The sequence below is a fragment of the Peromyscus leucopus genome, chromosome X (genome assembly GCF_004664715.2).
Source record: "Peromyscus leucopus breed LL Stock chromosome X, UCI_PerLeu_2.1, whole genome shotgun sequence".
Taxonomy (NCBI): domain Eukaryota; kingdom Metazoa; phylum Chordata; class Mammalia; order Rodentia; family Cricetidae; genus Peromyscus; species Peromyscus leucopus.
Genome location: NC_051083.1, coordinates 45201010 through 45220772, shown reverse-complemented (window position 1 = coordinate 45220772; position 19763 = coordinate 45201010). Strand labels below are relative to the sequence as shown.

The 19763-nt window shown below is 35.6% G+C and overlaps 1 protein-coding gene across 8 annotated transcripts in view; it reads right to left on the bottom strand.

Annotated features, from left to right (window-relative positions):
- Nucleotides 1-19763, bottom strand: part of Dmd (dystrophin) — a 2209767-nt gene that overhangs the window by 1521717 nt on the left and 668287 nt on the right. The gene's annotated exons all lie outside the window — the stretch shown is intronic.

The following is a 19763-nucleotide window of genomic DNA, read 5'->3' as shown; positions in this document are numbered from 1 at the left end:
AAGGAAAAACTCACCAAGAAGATATTGCAATTATTCACATCTATGTATGAAAATACAAGGGCACCAAAGTTCAAAAAAGAAAAACTGAAACAACTAAAAATCACATATTGACCCTCAAACATTGATAGCAGTGGACTTCAATACCAAATTCTAGATAGTAGAGAGGTCATCCAGACAGATATTAAAGAGAGAAATGCTGGAGCTAATTGCTTTCATAAACCAAGAGGACCTAACAGATATTTACAGAACATTACACCCAAACACAAAGAATATGCATTTTCTCAGAACTTCGTGGAACTTCCTACAAAAATGATCACCTACTCAGAAAAAAAGCAAGTCTCAACAGATATGAGAAAACTGAAAGAACACCCTGCTTCCTATCTGACTAACACAGAGTAAAGCGGGATATCAACAACTACAGAAAGCTTGCAAAATCATGGAAACTGAACAGTTAACTCTCTACTGAAAGAAAAAAGGGTCAAGACAGAAATTAAGAAATTAAAGACTTTAGAATTGAAGGAAAATGAATAAACAACTTTCCTAAACTTATGAAACACCATTAAGACAGTTCTAAGAGGCAAGTTCATAGTACTAAGTGCTGTATTAAAAAAAGTAGACAGCTCTCATTCTAGTAACTTGACAGCACATCTGAAAGCTCTAGAACAATAGCAAGAAGCATATTAAAAAGGAGGGGATGGCAAGAAATAATCAAACTCATGGCTGAAACCAGGAAAATAGAAACAAATAATCAATGAAACAATGAGATAGTTCTAGAAAATCAGTAAGATTGACAAACCCATAGAGTAATTACATAAAAGGCAGAGGATAATATCCAAATTATAAATGAAAAGCAGAACATAAAAACAGATACTGAGGAAATTTTGAGAACTGTGAGGACATACTTTAAAAAACCAGTACTTTTGCAAATTGAAAAACTAAAAGAAATGGACAATTTTCTCAATGCATACCACTTACCAAAGTTAAATGAAGACGATAAGCAATTGAAACAGACATAAAACCCTTAATAAAATGGAAGCAATAGTTAAAAGTCTGCCAATCAAACAAATGACCAGGGCCAGATGGTTTTCACATAAAATTCTATCAGACTTTCAAAGAAGATATAATGCCAACATTCCTGAAATTATTGCACAAAATGGAAGCAGAATGAACATGTCAAATTCATTTTATAAAGCCATGGTTATCCTGATTTCCACACAAATATCCCACAAAGAAAGAGAATTGCAGATCAATTCCCCCTTTGAATAGATTTAAAAAATCTGTATAAAAATGCAAATGGAATACCAGAACATATAAAAAAGATCATCCACCATTATCAAATAGATTTTATCCAATATACTCAGGGATGGTTCAACATATATAAATCAGTGCATGCAACCCACCATATGACAGATTGAAAGAAAAAAATCTTATGATCATTTTTTAAGAGGCAGAAAGATCTTTGGCAAAATCCAACAGCCTTCATCATAAATGTCCTGGAAAGATTAGGGATACAATGGACACACCACAAAATAATCAAGGAATTTTACAGTGAGCCTATAGCATAAACATCATTTTAAAGGGGTAGAAACTCAAAACAATTCTGCTAAAATCAGGACAAGTTTGTCCACTTTCTTTATACCTATGCAATAAAGTACTTGAAATCTTAGCTAGAGCAATAAGAAAACCCAAGGGAGATCAAGGGGATTCAAATTGGAAAGGAAGATGTCAAGGTATTTTTATTTGCATATATGACAGTATACACGAGTGACTTTGAAACTTTCACCAGGGGAATTCTAGAGCTGATCAAGTAAGGAAAGCCAACTTGATGAGGTACTTTCAGCAACGTAGCTATATACAAGACTTACTCACAAAATACCAATAGCCCTCCCATATACAATTGACAAATGGGCTAAGAAAGAAATCAAGGAAACAACACCTTTCACAATAGCCTTAAATAATATAAAATATCTTGGGATGACTCTAACCAAGAAAGTATAAGATCTGTATGATAAAAACTTCAAATCTTTGAAGACACAAATTGAAGTAGGTGTCAAAAGATGGAAAGATTTTCCATATTCATGGATTGGTAAATTAATAGAATTAATATTGTCAAAGTGGCCATCCTACCAAAGCAATTTATAGATTACATGCATTCCTCCACAAATTTCCAACTCAATTTTTTTTTACAGACGTTGATAGGACAAATTTTAGATATATATGGAAAAATGAAAAGTTCCAAGATAGCTTAAAGTTATATTGAATAAGAAAATAACTATTGGATGAATCGTCATCTGCTGTGGGACAATGCTTTTGTATTCTTGTTTTAATCAATTGCTGATTGGCCAGTATCCAGGCAGGAAGCATAGGTGGGACAAGCAAATGAGGAGAATTCTGGGAAGAGACAGGCTGATTCAGGAGTTGCTAGCCAGACACAGAGGAAGCAAGATGACAAGGCATAACTGAGAAAAATTACTAAGCCAGGTAGCTAAACATAAATAAGAATTATGGGTTAATTTAAGTGTAAGAACTAGTCAATAATAAGCCTGAGCTAATGGCTGAGCAGTTATATATAATATTAAGTCTCTGTGTGATTATTTTATAAAGGCTGAGGGATTGTGGGTAAGAGATTTGTCCTGACCTCGGTGCCAGGCAGGACAGGAGAAATCCTTTGATTACATGTGGTGTATTAACGTGGGGCTCTTGGACTTCCATAAGGCCTAAAAGAGTTTAAAAAGGGCTTCTAAACACACAATAGCAGAGCCTAAAACAGCTTTCTACTTCATGTCTCATACAGAGATGCCATGGCATGTGTACTTGAGCTACAGTATGGTGGGTTTACAGAGTATCGGCTTGATTGCAGCATGGCAGATTCCTGTCACTGTGCACAGTGGCATCTGTGAGCAGTGCAGTGCACTGTGTGGTGGATTTAGCTTTTGCTAGAATGAAAAAAAAAAAGAAAGAAAGAAAGAAAAGAAAAGGCTTTTGGGCTACACACTACTGGATGGAAGAATAGACCCATTGCTTCACAGAGTCAGTAATGAGCATGGTTCTCCCAGAACCATGTAAATGTAGTTCTTCCATGTTGGAAAGTTGAGGTAGGTGGAGCCAGTATCCAAAGCTGCAATTTCAGTCCTAGTCATGCTGCAGCTTAAAGCAATAGATTCACAATAAGACAGATTCAGATAGGATAAAACCTAAACAGATTACAATGCATGTAAAAATATATGTAGGCTTGAAAGAGAGAGAAAAAGAAATATATACAGGTATATAAAGAAATAGAAAGTTTTAAAAAAGTCTTCAAAGAAAAAATAAAAGTAATATAAAAACTAAGCCATGTAAAGATGGATATCACACAGTCTGGATTATGTTGTCTTTGGGATTTTTAACTGCAGAGAGACATTTGATTGTAAAAGCTACTGAGTTAAGCCAATGTGTATATTTTAAAGATATCTTGATTTCAAAATCTATGTCTAAGGATGCTTTGCTTTGGAAAAGAGGTTCTTCTTTTGTTTACACAGAAGATGAGAACCTATGGATTGCTTCCAAGCTAATATGGTTTGATCAAGGAAGACCCCCTGAGAGATCCAGATGAACCAACATCCAAACAGCTTCAAGGCAACTGGATCAAAAAATACAACATCACAGACTATTCCAGTCAGGACTTGATCATAATTCTTAATTTTCTCAGGATCCCCATAAGAATACAGTGTCCTTTATCAGTGGAAGTAGTCTAGAAAATTTTGCCCACATTTCCAAAAAATAGATTAGAAATGTTTGTCTTTGTTTAGGTTGTTGGTTACAAAGTGTTATTGGTCATAGCCAATATTTTTCTAAGAGAAGAAAGGGGGCTATGATATGGAAATTTCAGATATAGATATGATAGGATAAATGCTGGATTGTTGAACCTACTTTTAAAGAGCAATTTGTTTAAAATATTTTACATTGATATAGATTTTAGTTTATTAATACAAATTTAAAGTTAATTTTGTTATACTTTATGTTATTTCTACTCTTATTTAAGGTTTTATGTTTTTTAACTCATTTAAATTTTATTGAATAATTTAAAAATACAGATTAATAATTAGTGTTCTATGATAGTCAAACTTATAGTCATGTTAAGTTTTCCAGGTATATACAGATATAATTCAGTTAGGTAGGTAATCTTCAAACACTTCAAAGACCTACAGAATATGGCATTTAAAATGTTTTAAAAACATAGAATTTTTTGGACAATGAGACACACCTGCTCCTGGCAGCACCAATTACTTCAAGGAGAATGATGGGCATTGAATAAACTCATTACCGAGTTTGCTTTCTTTGTTGCAAAAGTTAGTCATGGGAAAAAAAAAAAGCCCTTGCATCGACTGATTGAGAGTATGTTGTATAAACTGGACATACAAGACCCAATGGAAAATGACCACTGAATTTGCCAAAATAAGGAAAAATATTCTACAGAACACAGAGAGAAGCTATTGAGAGTCTCTAAGGCTATAGGCTGAAGATGGATGCCCCAACATTACATGGGAACTTTGGATGACTGTCCAGATAGCAGCTGTCTCTGTCATTTCCAGAATTTTGGAAGTTCCTTACAATGCATTTTCTGTTTACTTAGATAATATTATATCCTTCTGGGTTCTTTAATGTAGCTGAAGGCTAGATAGTTATAATTATAGTTTTCCTTGGTTATGATAAAAGATAAATTAGATTTGAAATTTTAAACTTATAAATATAAAATAGATGATAGAATGTTTAATTTTACAAATAAAAATAGACTAGATATTGTAACTGTAATTCTTGTATGATAACTGTTCTATTGTATGTAATTTTACTATGTTAAATTAAAACCTTCCTTTTTGATTAGACAGAGAGGGGGAAGTGCTGTGGAATATTGTTCTGTATGTTATGAATATGTGTTCCTCTGATTGGTTGATAAATAAATCTGTTTTCCAATGGTGAGACAAAATAAGTTTATGCAGGACATTTCAACTAGAGAGAGAGGAAGGAAAAAGACAGAGCTGAGGAGACACTGCTAGCTACTGCCAGGAGAAGCAAGATGCAAAGTACTGGTAAGCTACAAGCCATGTAGCAAAGTATAAATTTATAAAAATGGGTTAATTTAAGATGTGAGAGCTAGCTAGCAAGAATCCTGAGCCATTAGGCCATGTAGTTTAAAAATAATATAAGCCTCTGTGTGTTTATTTGGGTCTGAGTGGCTGCAGACCAGGTGAGACACAGGTAAACTTCCAGCTACAGAATACATGACTAGAAGGGGATATATAGGACTCTCTAGGAAAGGAAAATAAAATAAATAGTGATGGATGGATTGGGAGGAGGCTAAAATGCTAAGATCAAGTGGAAGGGAAGATGACAGAGAAAAGGGAGGGAATAAAGGGAGAGACAGATGAAATTAAGGCCCATTTAATGGATAGTATAGAAATATAATACAGTAGAACCTTCTAATATAGATAAAAATGAAATCACAAAATAATGGGGGAAAACAGAGCCTCAATATTACAGTACCAGGACTGAATACATCTAATTGAATTTTTAGCAAACAGAGATCCATGGGAATCCCTAAAGAACCCAAGCTGTTGTCAAGGGTATAGTTTGCCCTCCTTGTCCCATAATGTCATGTCAGGGCTTTTTCTTTATTTTTTAAAGCATTTATTTTGTTATTTTTATTTTATTTAGATTTTTCTTTTCTCTTTTTATCCTGTCCATCATTTGCATATATATTACGGCTTCCAGTTTAGTGTTGTCATAGGATTCCTGAGTGTGAATGAGTGGTTCTCTGCATCTATATCTGTTCCTTGTGCTTTTTCTAGGATTCATTTCCTTCAGTTTGCTTTTCCTATTCTGATATTAGTTTTTACTTTATTCTATTCTTTTATTATCCCTTAGATACCTGTCTTCTAATGAGAGACAGAAAGGAGATGCCCCATATGGCAAGAGATGTGGGGAAGAGCTGGAAGCAGTAAGGGAAGAGGAAGCCACAATTAGTATGTATTTATGAGAAAAATATTTTTAACAAAATGCAAAAATTTCAATAATTGTAGACAGTGATTTTTCTCTTATCCATTATTAAGGTTTTGTGTATGCATGTGTATATGTCTTTAAATGGCAATTCCAGGCTCATTTATTTGGCAAATTATACCTAATTTTATAGGCCCATAAAACATGAAGTATTAGAAAATGCATGATCATATGCTTATTTTCAATCTGACTAACTTTTTTGCTGATAAAATTCCCATAGTTTATAAAAGGCATTACGACTTGTCAGACAGAAATGATGAGCTTGTATTTCTCAGCTGTGTTTAAATTGCATGCATTTCATATTTCTTAGAAGAGACTTTTATCGAGCAACACTTTTGGAAAACGACACTCCTCAGTTAGGGATTGTTACTGAAGCTGATAAGTGTTTACCCTTTATTATATATTGCAAATAATAAATGACATACACTACATTTATGCTATTAGAGTACTTCCATTGGAATGTGTCTAGTATCATAAAAATTCAAAAGTATAATTTTATTTTTAATATATAACTGCTTTTGAATTTCCTGTTGTAAATCTCAGACACCACTAAGGATCATTTTGTGAATCATATAGTGTAGATAAGTAAGCACAGTAGAGATTTAAAAGAAACACAGACCACTCCTATGAACATTACTTTTTAATGATCACATTATAAGGTCTATAATCAAATATATTTAGCAAATATTACAGACGATCTTCTGAGGTTTTTTGAAAAGGTTTAATAGTAGTATTTTTTTCAATGAGGCTAAAATCATTTAATTAATGGCTACATTTTATAGAGTAAATTTATTTGAACTTAGAGGCCAGTAGAGAACATAAGTGCCATGTTAATAGTCTAAAGTGAACAAAATTATGTTACCTACAATACTTGTCTTATCATACATTCCACCTTGCCTGTGACAAAATGTGATAGTTTTAGTACTAATTGATAGTTAAATAACTTGGTGAACAGTCATTTGGAAAGAAAACCTAACATATAGAAAAGTTACCAATTTCTTAATATTCAACCTGACTGAGTAAAAAATACATAAATATATAAACTCTTGGCATGCATGGAAATTTCCTACTGAAACCTTTTACTAATTGGCCTTTATTGGCTTCATTGTCCTTTTTCTTTTAAATTTTTGTCATTTATTCTTTGAGAATTTCATACATGTATTTTGATTACATCCACCACCCTTTCCAAGTCTTCCTGAATTTCCTTCTTCATCCCTCACTCCGAATTCCTGTCTTCTTCTTTTACAAAACTTTTATAATCCACTCAGTCCCAAATCAGTGCTACCCAAACATGAGTTTTAGTCCATCCATTAGAGAATAATCAACTTACAAGTCAACACACTTGTGAATAAACTCTATGCCCTCTCTTCCCAGTAGTCATCAACTGTCAATAGCTCCCAAGCTAGGAATGTGGCCTTTTAAGTCTCTCTTCCATCCATGTTGGAAGGTTGACTGGCTTGATCTTAGGCAGATTTTGTGCAGACAACCACAGATACTGTGAGTTCCTGAGCACAACAGTCCTATAATGTTCTTATTTCTTGCAGTCCTCCTTGACCACTGGCTCTTACAATTTTCACTTCCTTTCCCCAAGCTTTATGGATAGAGATTGTGATACAGATGTTCCATTTGGTCCTCAACACTTCACAGACAATTATTTTATCTTTGGCAAGTTCTCAGTTTCTATATTACAGCTGTCCATATCAAAATGGTACTTTTCTGATAAGAATTGAGAGCTGGTCTAATCTGATTCTAACCAGGCTGGGCTTTCCATTATATATATAATTTTTATTTAAAAATATTTCTTTCCTTTTACATACCAACCCCTATTCCCCCTCCCTCCTCTTCTCCCGCTCCTCCCACCTACTCTCATCCCACCCACATGTCCTCTTCATAGAGGGTAAGGCATCTTTTGGGTAGTTAACACAGGCTGTCATATCATGTTGGAGATGGACTTACCCCTCCCCCATCAAGGTTGAGTAAGGCATTGCACCATAGGGAATGGGCTCTAAAAAGTCAATTCATGTACCAAGGATAAGTCCTGGTCCAATGGCTTGATGTGTTTGTAGATCCATTATTTTCTTAATCTGCCTTTATTTTCAGTTAATGAGCTGATGAATGTCTGAACTTGACTATACATGCCAAAATACTCTGATATTCTTCTCACAATAAAATACTAGAAAAATAATTGTAAATAATTGTACTTACCCATTTGTTACATAAACATGTATTGAATGCCTATAATTTTCCAGGATTTAAGTATTATACTAGATTACAATAATGGTATGAACAAAAGAGTCAAGGGGACAACACATGTATTGTGAATCCTTGTCTTTTTTTTTTTTTTTTTTTTTTTGGTTTTTCGAGACGGGGTTTCTCTGTGTAGCTTTGTGCCTCTCCTGGAACTCACTTGGTAGCACAGGCTGGCCTCGAACTCACAGAGATCCACCTGGCTCTGCCTCCCGAGTGCTGGGATTAAAGGCATGTGCCACCACCGCCCGGCGTGAATCCTTGTTTTTAAAGCTAATGTGTTTATTATCATTTTAAGCAAAAGTGACTACCTGCTTGATAGCCTTACACAATTAAGCTTATAATATCCCCTCCAGGATGAAGCTGGTGAACTGTCATCAGACCCTCATCTGAGTCTAGAAGTAACCCTAACCTCCAGAGATATGTGGAGCTACACATGGTTTCAGGAAATGCTAACGTATGCAGGAGATAAATTGAAGGAGAAATTCCATCTTTGTTTCTTTCCAGAGATTGTCACCCACACTCAAGTTTTAAGATTTTTTTGAGTGATATAGAGGTTTTTAGGTCATCAATACTTTTTTTGAGTAACATCTCATTTATATTCCTATAAGTAAGCCTAATAAAATTACTGGTTCACCAAAATAAACTTGGCTAAAATTATTTCTTTGCTCTGCAACTGGTACATTATCTAAATAAGTTAATAGACATTTGTTCACATATACTCAGAAAATGGAATAAAATATATAAGCCAATATTCTCATTATTTTACAACACATTTAAAGTTGATCATATGAAATACTTGATCTTTTGGGACAAAATTAATGAGTAATGAAGCCCTTCAACTTCAAAAGTATTTTATATTAATAAATATTATGAATTATATATATTTGCATTATATACTGTTTAAAATCTGAGTTTTAGTATATTGGCATACTTACTATATATCACTATGGAATCCCTTCATACCTAATGACAACTTTTACTCTAAACTATTATTTCTATAATTCATTAGTCATCTCAGCAGATGTCCCTTTCTTTTGACTTCTGATAAAAAGCAATACATCAAGTTGAATGAAGGATCATGACATAAAGAACTGAAAAGTACTTTTCATACTAAGAAATTCAGAAGACAGCAAGCTCTGGCTCATTTTTCACAATTAAATATATGTGTCATTACCTGTCCAGTCAAGCAAAGTCATTTCAGTAAGGCATTTGACAAATCTTAACTATGTTAGTCTTATGTACTATGCAGTATTTCCTTAGCTCCAGAGCAAACAGAAAACATGTATAGCATACCTATACTCTGTAAGGCTTTTAACCTTTGGCTCTAGGGGTTATATCTGCATGAGTCATTTTTGACTTTAGAAAAATATAATAAGATTCACAGGTCAGTGTGCCAGGCAGTGACAAGGAAGTGAAGTAGCTGAGCTAAGAGCCAATGAGAGGGTATAACAGCAAGGCAATAAAGGCACAGGTAGACAGGAAGTGACTCATCTTTGGATAGCTGCAGTGCTGGAAAGGTAAGGTTGGTGGCTCTCACTATTTCACTGATGTCTAAGGCTTTCACCCCCATATTTGGTTCTGTGTTTTTATTTAACAAGATCATTTAGAAATTAATCTACACTGGAGTGTACTCTTTATGCTACTAGAGAAAGGTTATCATCAATATCTCCAAGCCACAAACCTGTTGACCTACAAGAGTGACATGACTGCAATATATTGGTTCAATAGTGTTACAAACATTATGGGAGTAATCAACTACTTTCTTTTGGATTTGAGTCCTACTGTATGAGATGGAACCCATATCTGACACTGTTAAAGTGGCAAAGAACAAAAAACTAGATAAGTCATGAGCCAAGGGTAAAACCTACTGCTATTTTGTTCCTAAGGGAACGTAGCAATTATATGACTCCTAACAACATAATGCTATACTCAAAGACTCATGACTTGCTTAGCCCTGATCAAAAAAAAAATCTTCCAGTAAATGGGAGCTAATTGAAAGACCACAAATAGATCATGGACAGACAGTAAGAGACTTTGGAACACTCAGTCATAAATGAGATATCTTCATCAAATCCCCCAGGCCAAGGCTCAGGAGTCTATGTGGAAGAGAAAGCAGAAAGGTTGTAAGAGCCAGAGGTAATGGTTAATCCAAGGAAACATGTCTTCTAGACACAACAGAGCAGATGAACATATGAATGCACAGAGACTTCAGCAGCATGCCCAAGCCCTTGTGATGGATAATTTTATGTCAACTTGACACAATAAAGTCATCTGAAAGTAGGGAACCTCTACTAAAAAATGCCTCTGTAAGATCAAGCTGCAGGCAAGCCTATAGAGCATTTTCTTAATTAGTGATTGATAATGGGGGTCCCAGGCCATCATGAGTGGGGCCATCCCTGGGCTGGTAGTACTGAGTTCTATAAGAAAGCAGGCTGAGCAAGTCATGATTAGCAAGCCAATAAGTAGCATCCCTCCATGGCCTCTGCATCAGCTCATGCTTCCAGGTTCCTGTGCTATTTGAATTTCCATCTTGACTTCCTTTAATGATGAACAGTGCCATGGAAGTGTAAGCCAAATAGACACTTTACTCCTCAAGTCACTTTGGCCATGGTATCTTGTTACACCAATCATAACCCTAACTAAAATAGACATTTACAGTTTCATGGCAAATGGATCTCAGTACTGAGATGGAGAAATTGGCACATGCCTGTAGATGGAAGTTTTTCTGTGTCCCACCTGGCCCACAGTTGGAACAAATCACTCACCCACAGGCTTGCAGACTTTTATAAAATAATCACACAGAGACTTAACATTATTTATAACTGCTCAGCCATTAGCTCAGTCTTATTACTGACTAGCTCTTGCAATTGAACTAACCCATAATTCTTATTTATGTTTAGCCACATGGTTTGGTGCCTTGTCATCTTGTTTCCTCTGTGTCTGGCTGGTGACTCCTGAGTCTGCTCTTCCTCGTCTCAGAATTTTCCTTGTGTGTTTATCCCAACTATACTTCCTGCCTTGCTACTGGCCAATCAGCATTTTATTTATCAACCATTCAGAGCAACACACCTTCACAGCATACTGAATGACATTCCACAGCACAGGCCTCCACTCCTAACCAAGAAGCTCTCTGTCAATGAAACCTATGGATAAGTAAAAATCGGTTGTTTTTCCAATGTATTCTCACTGCATATATTAACCACACTTCAGGGCAGATCCCATGCCCAGGAGTAGTTGGAAAACACAAAATTCAATGGTACTTTTTAAACATTTTTTCTCATATTGCTTTGTTTGTGGATTTTTGTTTTATTGGTATTGTCCTTGTTTATTTTGATTTCCACCATCATGTTGTTGTTGTGGGATTTGTGTGTATGTTTCTTGGGGGGTTCTTTGTTTTTTGTACACTTGTTTGAGATAGAGAGAAAGGTCATAAACTTGGGTGGGTATGGTGGTAGGAACACCGGGGAAGAACTAGGGAAAATAAAAGTATGAATAAAATATACTGTACAAAATTGTTTTAAAAAAATAAAAGCTTTAGACTCATACACACAAATGAACTAACTGATATTTTATCATAGGCATATTAAAGGAGATCTCTGCAAAACTGAACCCATCTCCTGAGTCTTCTCCAAAGCCTTCTTCCTTCTTGTCCTAGAAATTTACTTCCTTCCTCTATTAGATCTACTTAGTCTTGTCCCCATCAGTAAATACTCTTCATTGCAACCACTACTGTTCATATGCCTTTAATTACTTTAGTTCTGGATATAGACACCTCCTACATAGAGATATGCCCTGTCTGGCTAGATTACCTTTGCCTCAAATGTGCCCAAATCTAAAAGAGATTTTTAACACAAAGTACTGACTTACAAGATCCAGAGCAGTGATGGAGAAGAGCTGTTCAGCACACTATCCTATTCACATATGTATCAAGTTTTCCATATCCATATAGACAGAATTACATCTCTGCCTCTTCCTCCAGCAATTATACATATATATATATATATATATATATATATATATATATATGTATGTATATGTATTGAATGGATATGAGGAACAAATGTCTACTATAAATTAATAATCACTCTAATTCATTTGTTTCACAATTAATTTGATATGAAATCCAATTATCTTTTGTTTATAAAGTCGTTGATAAGAAACTTATGAATAAGTAAACTTACAGTGCTTTACTAGGCCCTCTGCATAAGCAAAACAATTGTGTAGCTTTATCTGCTTAAGGGGCCCCTGGCAGTAGGATCGGGATCCATCACTGGTGCATGAGCTGGCTGTTTGGAGTCCATTACTTATGGTGGGACACCTTGCACAGCCTTGATGCAGGGGGAGGGGCTTGGACCTGCCTCTACTGAATGTACCAGGCTCTGGTGACTCTCATGGGAGGCCTTACCTTCTTGTAGAAGGGAATGGGGGCTGTTGTGGCAGAAGGCTGGAAGGGCAGGAGGAGGGAAGAGGGGGATCTGTGATTGGTATGTAAAGTGAATAAAAAATTTCTTAATAAAAAAAGAAATATTATCTTCAACATGAAAAAAACCATCAAACAAAAACTTCAAACCATCACCACTTTGAAACTCCTTCCAAAGCCATTGTCATGATGATTAACTAACATCCCTCATGTTAAGTTGAAACATATGTATATGTGTGTGTGTGTGTGTGTGTGTGTGTGTGTGTGTGTGTGTGTGAAACATTATACACACACACATATAGTTTCCGACCTTGCTCTGTATCAACGGAGCACTCACATAAGTCAGGAAATCCCTACAGCCACCTTAGCTTCCATCTTTCTCTTATCTTTTGAAGTCCTTTAATGTACAAAGAAATATTTTCAGGCAAAAGTAAAAATAATTTTACAGATGATGGTTTTGCTGATAGAGAGTCTTAAATGACAATGCAATTCCTGCAGTGAGACACTGTAATGAGATCAAAGTGTTTACAACTTCAATACTGCCAGTCAAAAGCTCTCATCAATGAAATAAATTCTTAGCCAAATGCCATACATGTGCTTTGAGAAATTAAAAGCATGTGAATACACTGTTGTTTTTATTACTATCATGAGTGAGCTATTTCACTTATCACTTTGAATAAAAATAGTGCTCATGATGTTCATAATTTCAAAAAGATTAAGAGAAACAAATCACATAAATGTTTACAGTTTAGGTATGATTGTGATTTTTATAGGCAATATAGTAATATTATCTAAGATACTCAGGAAAGCTTTATATTCAACCAAATAAACTACATAACTCAGTAATTTCTTCAATAAAATTCTTGGCTTACTTCCAGAGAATGAACTTGTAGATAGCTCTAGAGAAATAAAAATAGAGGAGGAAAACATGAGCATCATACATCTGCATAAAAATGTCATGATGAACCTCATTATTTTGCACAATTAGTGGGCAGCAAAAATAATAAAAATAAGAGGTATAACCAATAGACAGCACAAAATACAAACTTTTTTCACACCTTTTTTTTAAATCTCATCTGTATTTACCTTTTAAAGTAGAATATGACCAAGCACTATATTGCCATTCTGACTTGATGGGTTACAAGACCTAGGTAGGGATTTAGCTTCATGTTTAAAAGGAAAAAAAATAAGATGGCTTAATTTTCATCTTAAGATTTTTCATCCCCTGTAGTCATTCTGAATGTTGTAGTCTTAGAAGAACACAAGCTAAAACAGGAGAATTCCCCATGTGGCTTGTTTTCCAAAGTACCGAGAACAAAATACAAACTTTTAAACCTTCAAAATATTATTTAAAATGTAATTTCACCAAACCTGCAAATTGTATTCCAAAACACTGTAAACCTGAGTATTCCTTGTTAGGTTTAAAGTCTTCACATAACTAATCATACTGTTTGTACGTGGTGTGTTATTAGTAATTCATCCTTACATTTTTAGAATTATTTGCAGATAGCTCCAAATAATCATGTCCCTAAACTGGATTATTTTACTTAAGAGTATTCTGTCTGTTGAAAAGATAGCTTCCATTGAAAGATCATACATGATCTTCAGAGGATGCTTGAACACCTAAAACTGCATCCAAACTATATTCATACTGTTTGTTTAATTTTCTGTAAAATCTATAGCAGCTAGAATTGAATCTTGTGCTTAGCAGAGGGTAGGTCAAGTATCATCAAGGAATGGGTAAAACTAGATACATAAGTCCTCTCTAGACTTATTTGACTAGTAATAAGGGTGAGGGTGAGATCTAAGAATCTATGCTTTATCAAGTCCCATCATGATTCCAGTGCATATTAAAGGTTGAGAATAACAGTCTTGGGCGAAAGCTTCCAATGGCAGGTCTTAAAATAACTTTTCAAGCTTTGGTTCACTACATCTAAGGAGCTTTCAAATTGTTGATATGACCATGTCCTGCTTTTTATGTAGATTCTGGGTATTTAAACTCAGGATCTCACACTTACACAGCAAGGCTCACATTTCAGTTTTGAATTTTTCTTTAATGCTGATGCTCAAATCCAGCACTTAGTGCATGGGAGACAAGCATTCTAATCCTAAGCACAAATACAGTATTTTGTGAGTCCTGGGTATGATTTCCCCTCCCCAAAAATTAAGTAGAAACTCTAAGTTGTGATTAAACTACCAAACTATCTTCTTTCTGAGAATTGTGACTCAGCAGATAGAAGAAAAAAATGCTCAATATCTTGATTGTCACTGGAACTTCTGAAATTATCTTTTGAGGAACTGTTTGGCAGGAATCCAAGATAATTAATGAATAATTTAAATAAAATTCCAAATCCACAGTTAAAGAGTTTGTAATGATAAGATTGTCATTCAACTACATATCTAGAAAGTAGATGTCTGTATTTCTTATCTCTATGACTTTTTAATAGGCAGCCTGGGTACAATAATGATATTATCTAGGATTTATATGGTCAACATTCAATTACTCACAAGGTTACAAACTGTCTGTAATCAACCTGTTTTTCCCCTGCTTTTGGCTCATTACCACTACACTTTGTATTAGTATTTTCTTAAGAAATGGAGAAAGATCTCAGCCCCAGCAGCAGGCCAGCAGGTAAGAGTTTTGTGGGCAAGCAGCTACATCACTGCTGTCACCCACTGGACTTTGTAATTTGCAAGACCCATTCCCCGACCCTTGGCCAACCACCCCCTGAAAAATCAGCAGCCCCTAGAGGCACAAGCACCACCTGCACCATTTGGTCTCCCCGCTGAACTGCCCCAGTCTCTAGGCCCTGGGACACATGTTGCCCTCCTCCTCCCATCTCAGGTAAGAGTCTGGCAGGCAGGCCATGTCACAATGGATGCCACCCATTGGACTCGGTAGCCTGCAAGACCCACTCTGCTACTCACAGCCCATTGAACTCATCATCCTCCCCGTGGCCAAACATCCCCTGCAAAATCAGCATCCCCTAGAGGCACAAGCACCAACTACACCAATTGGAAGAAGAGTCCCTATAAGCACAAGCACCACCTGCCTCATCTAGAAGAAGAGCAGCCTCCCCATGAACAGCCCTCTCCAGCAACAGGATTTAGCTTTTGCTAGAACAGACAAAAAAAGTAAAGAAAGAAAAATTTTTTGGACTACACACTGCTGGATGGAAGCATAGACCCAGTGCTTCACAGAGTTAGCGATGAGAATGGTTCCTCCAAAGCTGGCAGTAAACATTGTTCTGCCATGTTGGAAAGCATGCAGCTAAAGCTGCCATTTCAATCCTAGTAATACTGCAGTTTAAAGCAATAGATTCACAAGAATACAGATTCAGATGAAATAAACCTCTAAATGGTTTACAATGTATGTAAAAATGTATGTAGTCTTGGAAGAGAGGAAAAGGAATATGGACAGTTATATAAAGAAATAAAAAGTTTTAAAAAGTGAAGTCTTTAAAGAGAAAGTAAAAGTAATATAAAAATAAGCCACATAAAGATGGAAATCACACAGAGAGTCTGGATTATATTGTCTTTGTGATTTTTAACTGCTGAAAGTTATTTGATTGTAAAGGCTGCTCAGATAAACCAACATGTATATTTTAAAGGTATCTTGACTTCAAAATTTGGATCTAAGGATATGTTGCTTTAGAAAAGAGGGTCTACTTTTGTTTCCACAGGAAGCAAGAGACTATGGATTTGTTCCAGGTTAAGATGGATCAGATTTGATCAAGCTAGACCTTCTGAGCATTAACAGATGGTATTAATCAACAAAGGTTATATCCGGTTTTCCACAACTTGACCATGATCACAAATTTTCTCAGGATCCCCATAAGACAAGAAGTGCCCCTATCAGCAGGAAGTAGCCTAGAACACTATGCCCACATTCCCAAAAAATGGATTATGGATGTTTGTCTTTGTTTGGATTGTTGGTTGCATTGTTATCGGTCATAGTCAATCTCTATCTAAAAGAAGAAAGGGGGGTATGATATAGAAATGTAGAATATAGATATGATAGGATGAAAGGGTAGATTACTGAAACTATTTTTAAAGAGCAACAACTTGTTTAAAATGTTTTACATTGCTATGGATTTATTGATACAAATTTAAAGTTAATTTTGTTATACTGTATATATATATATATATATATATATATATATATATATATATATATATTCTTGTTTAAGGTATTATGTTTGTGTAGCTCATTTAAAATTGTAATGTATAATTAAGAAATACATGGGCTGGAGAGATAGCTCAGCCATTAAAGGCTAGGCTCACAACCAAAAATATAAGAAATATAGATTGATAATTAATCTCCATGATAATCAAACTTGTAATCATATTAGTTAAGTCTTCTAGATATACATGGATATATTTCAATTAGGTAGGTAATCTTCAAACACTTCAAAGACCAACAGAATATGGCATTTAAAATGTTTTAAGAACTTCGACTTTCTGGACATTGAGACTTGTCTGCTCCTGGCAGCACCAATCTACTTCAGAGAAGATAATGGGCATTGAAGAATTTCATTATGGAGTTACTTTCTTTGTGGCAAAAAAGTAACTTTAGCCACTGGGCAAAAAAGTGTCCTTGCATCAACTGCTTGAGAGTATGTTAGTGGAAAAATACAGACCCCCGATAAGACAGGGAACTAGATCAGTTTACAGTCAGGTTGCCTAGCAACAGGACATTGAGTCAGAGCCCTTGACCCTCTCACCCTGTTAACATCCTATACAAACATCCTGTTAGCTTGCCCCACCTTATGCAGATGACAGTTTCTTGCTCCCCCCACCCTGCAGGAACTATATAAACCCTTGTGGAAGGAAATAAAGTGGCACCTTGATCAGAATTTAGACTTGGTGTGTTTTCCTTTGTATCTCCTGTCCCTACATTCCCTCCTTAGGGTGGTCGAGAACCCGTTGTAGCCCTGCAGGCGGGGCAGGAAGTGCTGTGAGATATTGTTCTGTGTGCTGTGTATATGTGTTGCTTTGATTGGCTGATAAATAAAACACTGATTAGCCAGTAGCCACATAGGAAGTATAGGTGGGGTGAGCAGACAACCAGAATTCTGGGAAGATGAAGGGCTGAGTCAGGAGTTGCCAGCCAGACACAGAGGAGGCAAGATGACAAGGCAGAACTGAGAAAAGGTATGAAGCCATGTGGCTAAACATATATAAGAATTATGGGTTAATTTGAATATAAGAGCTAGTCAGTAATAAGCCTGAGCTAATGGCCATACAGTTTATAAGTACTATAAGTCTCTGTGTGTTTACTTGGGACCAGCCGGGACACAGGAAAACTTCCAGCTACAATAAAGAATAAATATTAAGAGATGCAAAGGAAAAAGGCCAAGTAACATATAAAGGCAAACCTATCAGCATTACACCCAACTTCTAAATGGAGACCCTGAAAGCCAGAAGGTCCTGGATAGATATTTTGCAGACACTAACAGACTGATGCCAGCCCAGACTACTATACCCAGGAAAAAATTCAGTCACCATAAACAGAGAAAACAAGATATTGCATGACAAAACCACGTTTAAATAATACATATCCACAAATTCAGCCCCACAGAAAGTACTAGAAGGAAAATTCCAACCCAAGGAATTTAGCTTTCCCCACTTGAAAACACAGGCAATAGCTAATTTCATACCAGCAAATCTCAAAGAGGGGAAACACACACACACACACACACACACACACACACACACATACACACACACACACACACACACACACACACACTAACAACAACAACAAAACCAAAAAAAAAATAACAGGAATCAACAATCAATGGTCATGAATATCTCTTAATATCAATGGTTTCAATTCACCTGTAAAAGATACAGCCTAACAGAATGGATACAAAAACAGGATCCATCTTTCTACTGTGCACAAGAAATATACCTCAACTTCAAAGACAACCATTACTTCAGAGTAAAGTGTTGGGAAAAGATTTTCCAATAAAAATGGACCTAAGAAACAAGCTGGTATAGCTATCCTAATAACTAACAAAATTGACTTCAAATTAAAATTAATCAAATGAGAGGGAAAGGGACATTTTATATTCATCACAGGAAAAATCCATCAATATGAAATCTCAATTCTGAACATTTATGTCCTCAAAACAAGGGCACATACACTTTTAAAAGGAACATTACTAAATACTAAATCACATGTCAAACCCCACACACTAATAGTGGGAGACTTTAACACCCCCCACACTCACCAATGGGCATGTCTGCCAGACAGAAACTTAACAGAGAAATAAGGGAACTAACAGATGTTATGACTCAAATGGATTTAATAGACATCTACAGAACATTCCACCCAAACACAAGAGAATATACCTTCTTCTCAGCACTACATGGAACCTTCTCTAAAACTGACTACATACTTGGTTCCAAAGCAAATCTCCACAGACACAAAAAAAATTGGAAAAACCCCCTGTATCTTATTGGATCACCACGGCTTAGCTTAAAGTTAGACTTCAACAACAACACAAATTACAGAAAGCCTACAAACTCATGAAAACTGAATCAGGCTCAACTGAATCACCACTGGGTCAAAGAAGAAGTGAAGTTATTAAAGGTTTTCTAGAATTAAATAAAAATAATTGCACAACATACCCAAATTTATGGGACACTGTAAAAGCAGTGATAAGAGGCAAGTACTTAGCATTAAGTGCCTATATAAAGAATTTGGAGTAATCTCACACTAGCAACTTAACAGCACATTTGAAAGCTCTAGAACAAAAAGAAGCAAACTCACCCAGGAGGAGTAAATGACAGGATAAATCAAACTGAGGGATGAAATCCATAAAATTGAAACAAAGAGAACAATACAGAGAATCAATGAAACAGAGTTGGTTCTTTGGGAAAATCAACAAGATAGGCAAACCATTATCCAAACCAACCAAAAGTCAGAGATATAATACACAAATTAACAAAATCAGAAATGAAAAAGGAGACATAACAACAAACACTGAGGAAATCCAGAGAATCATTAGCTCATACTTTAAAAACCTGCTCTCCACAAAATTGAAAAATCTAA